This window comes from Sesamum indicum, unplaced genomic scaffold, assembly GCF_000512975.1.
Source record: "Sesamum indicum cultivar Zhongzhi No. 13 unplaced genomic scaffold, S_indicum_v1.0 scaffold00157, whole genome shotgun sequence".
Classification (NCBI taxonomy): domain Eukaryota; kingdom Viridiplantae; phylum Streptophyta; class Magnoliopsida; order Lamiales; family Pedaliaceae; genus Sesamum; species Sesamum indicum.
In genome coordinates, this window is record NW_011628065.1 from 239502 (window position 1) to 245876 (window position 6375).

Below are 6375 nucleotides of genomic sequence, written 5' to 3' on the forward strand. Positions count from 1 at the left end.
TGGGATCGAGGTGGTCATTTTCCAATTTTAGTTAGTGCCTTTTACTTTTTATTAGGTTGTTAGGGGTCAGTTGAAGGCCATTCTTGTCTGCTTTCTATCCCGCTTGTACAGAGGTTATTTAAAGAGCTTTTGCAGCTCCAATCAATGAGATGAGATTTTTTCAGAAAGTTTTTATCTCATATTTCACTCCCATGGCTTTCACCTGCACAATTAACATGGCTCCCACCTGCAAAATCAACAAAAAACACATAAAAACACATGATAACAGATCATTGAATAATTAGAATAAAAAACCTAATAATAAAAAGATGAATCCTAAAAGTACTTAAGAAAAGAAAAAGCATGTTATTTCACATGCAAAATCAATTTGCTATTATGTCTCAAAATAATTATATCACTAATTTGTAACTAATTAATATGAATTTCTAAAGAAAACCTTCATTCATGCATTAAAATGGCTAAGTTTGAGTAAATGAAAAAGGATAAGTGGTGCATTTATAATGATGAGGGCTTTCTTGTTTTCATGGAAAGTTTTGAGAATATAGTTTTTTTTTATCTAATTTTCTTTTTTCAAATAAAAAAGAAATTAAATTTCTGCTAAAATTAAATCAGCTAATTAGATTTTTTTTCAAGATAATTAAATAATTTAAAATTATGAGAGAGTGATGTAAGTTTGGAACAATGAAAGAGGGATTCAAAGGTTTATGGTTAAAATTAAAAATAAATTATAGTCTTACAAATTGAATTAGTTTCTTGATCTTGAAGATAGAATTTTGTATGGATAAGTACTCATTTTGAGAATAAAATAATGTTTAGATGATTCTGTAAATGAATAAAAAATTAAGTTTTAATTTAAAATAGATGAGATTTCAACCAATTATATTTTTTCTTGATAATTAAGAAAATTTAAAAATTATCAATATTTAGTGTTTGATCAAAACTGGCTTAATTGTGATAATCATCTTTCAATACGTACTGAGTTAAGTACAACAACATAGGGGATGTAGCTCAAATGGTAGAGCGCTCGCTTTGCATGCGAGAGGCACGGGGTTCGATCCCCCGCATCTCCATTAATTATTGTGTAAAGATTTTGGTATAAAGTATCAAATTAACCTGAAATATTCAATTAAAATTTTTTGATGTTTACAGAATAAGATATAAAAAGAACTAATGTACCGCACATGTTTCTTAGTTAAGCTAATGCAGATTAATTAATATAATTGCACGTGTCTCTTAACTAAGTGTTTATTAGTTAAATAGATACATAAGATACGCTAGTTAATACAAGTACATGTCTCTTAGTTAAGTAGATCAAAAAGATATGCTAGTTAATATAACAATATATGTCTCTTAACTACGTGTATTTTAGTTTAAGTAGTTATAGAATATATGTTAGTGATTATAATTATGGTAGTCTTAGTTTAGTAGATATAGAAAGTATGTAAGTTAAATTTAAGTACATGTGTCTTTTTGTTATGTAGACACAGATATATTAACATGACACTATTTCATAGACATGTATATAGTTATAAACAGTATGGAATTACTTCTACGTCAGACTTCTTTTCTTTTCTTATTATAGTTGATTATAAGAGTAGCCAACCATTTGCTTTCATATTTAACAAGTTATATATTTCAACATAAAATTATAATATTTATGATCTTCTCTTAGCCACGCTGCACCGTATAATCCATCATTGATGATATGAATGTTTGAGAAAATTTTATTTATTTTCAAAAAGTTGTTCGTGAAGTTATAAAGTATTTAAACGACATCAAAGTTAGATGTCCTAAATATTGTGTTCTTAAAATATTATCTATTTGATTTAAATGTATATATTTTTTCTTAAGGATCTATCTACTAATAAACAAGAGTTCTAATTATTTTGTGTTCCAAGAATTACAATTTACTTGCAACAATTTCCTAACCAAAATTTTTTCTTATTTTTATTTCCATGAGAAGGTCAACAAAACCATCCTCTCTATGAACGACGTTGCAACGTTCATCATGTACCGTGTGATTTACTAGGCTCTGGTGAGCACTTACTCTCATGCATCTTCAAACTTCTAAAAATTCATTTACAAATCATAATATGTATCCTTACTATCAATAAAATTTTGAGCAGGTTTGACAAGGCAGGTGAATACTCTGATGATGAGCATAACATGTAGCCTTCTTCCATGCAATTCTGTGTTGAAAACTCAATGGCTGTCATGTTGATCTGGGAACAAGAGAGTTATGGAATGCCTGATTCAATCTCTCTATTGGAAGTAGTCTCTGATTGTTTTAGAATTATGTTGATGCTCAGCTGCATTTTGGTTTTATTTTTTTCCTGTAGTGGGTTCTTTATGGTCTTTGACGTTGTTGATTCTCTTTTTCATAAAATGATAATTTTATTTTCCTTAGAAAAAAAAGATATATGATATAAATTTAGTATTCGAATAAATTTAATAAAAAGCTTACAAATTAACCACAAAAATTAAGTTTTTTATAACTAAAAATAAACAACCAATTAAAAGTTAAAAAAAATTAATTACATTTAGACCCCCTCTAGAAATATTAAATTATACTTTTCTTCAAAAAAGTTCTAAAAATTACAAGTACACCCCTCTGAAAATTCTTCATTTAACACCTACCCTTTTTCTTTAGGACTTGAACAAAAAAAACTGATTTACCCAAAAGAATTAAATGAAATTTTAATTTTACCCTTTGTTTAACATATATATTTTTTGTACTTATAATGTGACAAATACAATATATATATGGCATGTGATTAACATTATTATATTTTTTTCTTATAAGTGTAAAATTATAATATAAAAATATTAAATGGGGTTAAAATTAAAAACTTATGTAATATTTTTTGGGATAAATTATCTTTTTGGTCCCATAAAGAAGGGACCTTTTACTTTTTGTCCCATGCTTTACGTGATTTCCTCTTTGATCCCATTTCATAAAGGAAAGTTTTCAACTTAGTCCCAAATCCCATTTAACCTCATGTTTAAATGGAAGAATGGACAATCTATTTACTCCAGTTGTTACATGTGAAATAGACTTTTTTGGCCTTTTTGAAGGTAAAAGTTGGTGCAAAAAATGACAACCCTCTATAAGTGGTGTTTACATTGTGCTGCAGCATGAAAAAAATCTTTTATTTGGTCCTTCATTCTATTATCTGTTAGCTTGCTTGGCCTGAAAAAAATTACCTTAAACAAGCACAATAAATTAATTTTGTAGATAAGTTGAAATACTACGCACTTCACGTACGAATGCAAATCTTAGGACTCGTTTTCACTTTAGAACAACTATTACAAAAATCAACCAAAACTTCATACAAAATCTAGCCATGAATATACAAAATGAATTGAACCATTATCCTTACAAGCCAAAAAAAAATGATAAAGTCCTAAAAGATAAAACCTTTAACATAGTATTCTACCATGAACTTCACTACAGTGTAAGCACTTTACTGCATTCCCTTATAGTATCTGGAGGATTTGAAAATTCCTTATCCATTCTTGTTCTTCTGGCATGAGAAGACTCGTTTCCATCCTATATGATTGCTGTCATATTTTCTAAGAATTTTCATAAGAAATTCCCTTCTTTGTATTTCCAAAATCTGTAAATATTTCCTATTGTCATTGTAAGTCGAACTTTTGTTAGGTTCCATTCTCTTAAACAGTCTCCTCTATTAGTGGGTAAAAATATCTTAATGCAATATACATAAATATTTTTTCAATAAATCTAGGCTCCGATACCATTATTGGCGAGCATGGGTGATAAGATGTAAATCGAGTACAAATGGACTAAAAATGTTCTTTTAAAGTTGTGCACGCGTAAAATTATCCAAAATTCCATTTGTGGACTTAATTTAAGCAATTTTGAAAGTTAGTGGACTAAATTTAAATTGTGAAAACTTAATGGAGCAAAAGTAACAACATGCAAAGTTAGTGAACTAAGCGAATATTTTTCCCGTTGTATATAACCTCTCGTATAATACCCATAAAGAAAAAATTCTAGTCACATGGATTACAAATCAATAATTCTCACCCTTTTATTAGGTATTTATTGGTCCACTTATCACCTAATAATTAAAATTCAATCTTGCAGGAGGAAGCAAAATTGTGTCTAGGATTGTGGAATCCAAAGTAATTTTACTTTGACTTTTAAGATACAAGAAACTATCGGAATATATTTTAGAGATGTTAGAGGTTGTTTTAGTTCTTTTTTATGAAGTCACACTTCGTTTATATCCATTATAAGTAAATCTTGAAAGAAGCAATTATAATAAGAAAATAGGACCTTTCACTTATATTGAACAATTAATTTGAAAGTGGAAAAGCAAAAGATTTCATCTTCTAAAATTTTTGCTACAAAAAAAAGGAACTACACAAGACAATCAAACTTGAGATGTATGAAAAATTAGGATGACCCTCTTATGTATATTCTTTTTTTCTTGTATCAAAGATTGGAACTGGTAAGACAACATACTATGTTATATTACCATATAGAAGTTTGAATAGAAGAAAGATGGAAGCCAAAGAAATCCAACTTGGGAAACCGTGATACTCCCAGTTATGGAAGAAGTCTATCTTGAGATAGAAAATAAGTATCTATGTCAATGAAAGAGAGACTGGAGGGGACATGGACTATTGAGATTAGAGGATGCATGACAACCACCAAAACTGAAAAGGTACGCTAATTAGTATAAATGTGTCTCTTAGTTAAGTAGATATAAAAAAGTACATTAGTTAATATACCGTACAAATTTCTTAGTTAAGTAGATGCAACAACTACCTTATTTAATACAATTACACATGGTCCAATAGAAATAAAAGATATGTTTTTTAATACAACTAAGTGTTCCTTACTTAAGTAAATACAGAAGATATATTAGTTAATAAAACTTAACATGTCTCTTAACTACGTGTATCTTAATTAAGTAGATATAAAATATACATTAGTTAATATAACTATGGGAGTCTCTTAGTTATGTAGATACAAAAAGTACCTAAGTTAATTTAACTATGCGTTTCTCTTTGTCAAGTAGACACAACGACATATATATGGTTATAAAGAGTGTGGAAATACTGGTATATTAGATTTGTTTTGTTTTTGATCTTATTGTAGTTGATAATAAGAGTAGCCAACCGTTTGCTTTCATCATGCAACTAGTTATATATCTCAAGATAAAGTTATAATCATTATGATCTTCTCTCGGCCATACTGCATTATATAATCCATCATTCACGATATAAATATTTAGGGAGAAATTTATTTATTTTCAAAGAATATTCGTATACTTATAAAATATTTATACGATATCAAAGTTGGATGTCATAAATATTTTGTTCTTAAACTATTATCTATTTGATTTAGATGTATATATTTGTTCTTATGGATCTATCTACCAATAAATAAAAGTTCTAATTATTTGTGTTCCAAGAAACATATTTACTTGCCAATGGAAGTGTGTCTTTGATTGTTATAGAATTATGTCAATGCTCAGTTGCCCTTTTTGTAATGGGTTCTTTGTGGTCTGTGATGTTGTTGTCTTTGTGGGTAGTGCTCAACTGATCTTACGCTTGATATTCGAGACTTCAGGTATGCTGATTCTCATTTTCATGAAATGATAATTTCATTTTTCTTTGAAAATATATATATATATATATATACAAAATAAATTTGGAATTCATATAAATTTAATAAAAAAATTATAAATTAACCCCAAGAACTATTTTCATAGAAGTAAAAACAAAAATAAGTAATAAACAGTTAAAGATGATTAATTACTCTTAGACCCCTATGGTAGGTTGGGGGTGTAATGCAAAATTTTGTGTTCGCAAATGTTGTCTCACAACTGATTGTAATATACTCTCCATAATTATAATTTATTTTATAAGAAATTTATATTAACGCAAATGCCATTTTAGTCAAGGTCTAATAGCTCTGTAATTATATTGCGAGAACTTCAAACTCAAGATGATACCGGATGTTGATTTTGTTGTGTTTGAAAATCAAAATACTAATAAATTATTACAAATAGAAATATATATTTGATAAGTAAAACTAGATATGATCTCTTTCTAATCCTCTGATTATTCTCTTCAAGAATGTATTCAACAAACTCAAAGGTAAAATCTTCTTGTAGATTCGCCTTTTACTTGGTTTGAATTTCTATAACGTTAATGTAAGAACTTACACCTATAATCCCAAATTATGGCTATAGTCTTGACTTTGGATTTGAGGATTTGGAAGTTGAGATGACATGTTGACACAAAAAAAATTTTAGATGCCAAAGTATAAAAAACAATCATAGTTCAGATGACAAAATATAATTAATCATAAAAATAATGTACATTTTTATTTCAAGGGAA

The 6375-nt window shown here is 28.0% G+C and overlaps 1 non-coding gene across 1 annotated transcript; it reads left to right on the forward strand.

Annotated features, from left to right (window-relative positions):
- Nucleotides 1–997: 997 nt before the first annotated feature.
- On the forward strand, nt 998–1070 carry TRNAA-UGC. Its single transcript has one exon. It is a non-coding gene; the product is annotated as a tRNA-Ala (tRNA).
- The last annotated feature ends 5305 nt before the right edge of the window (nt 1071–6375 follow it).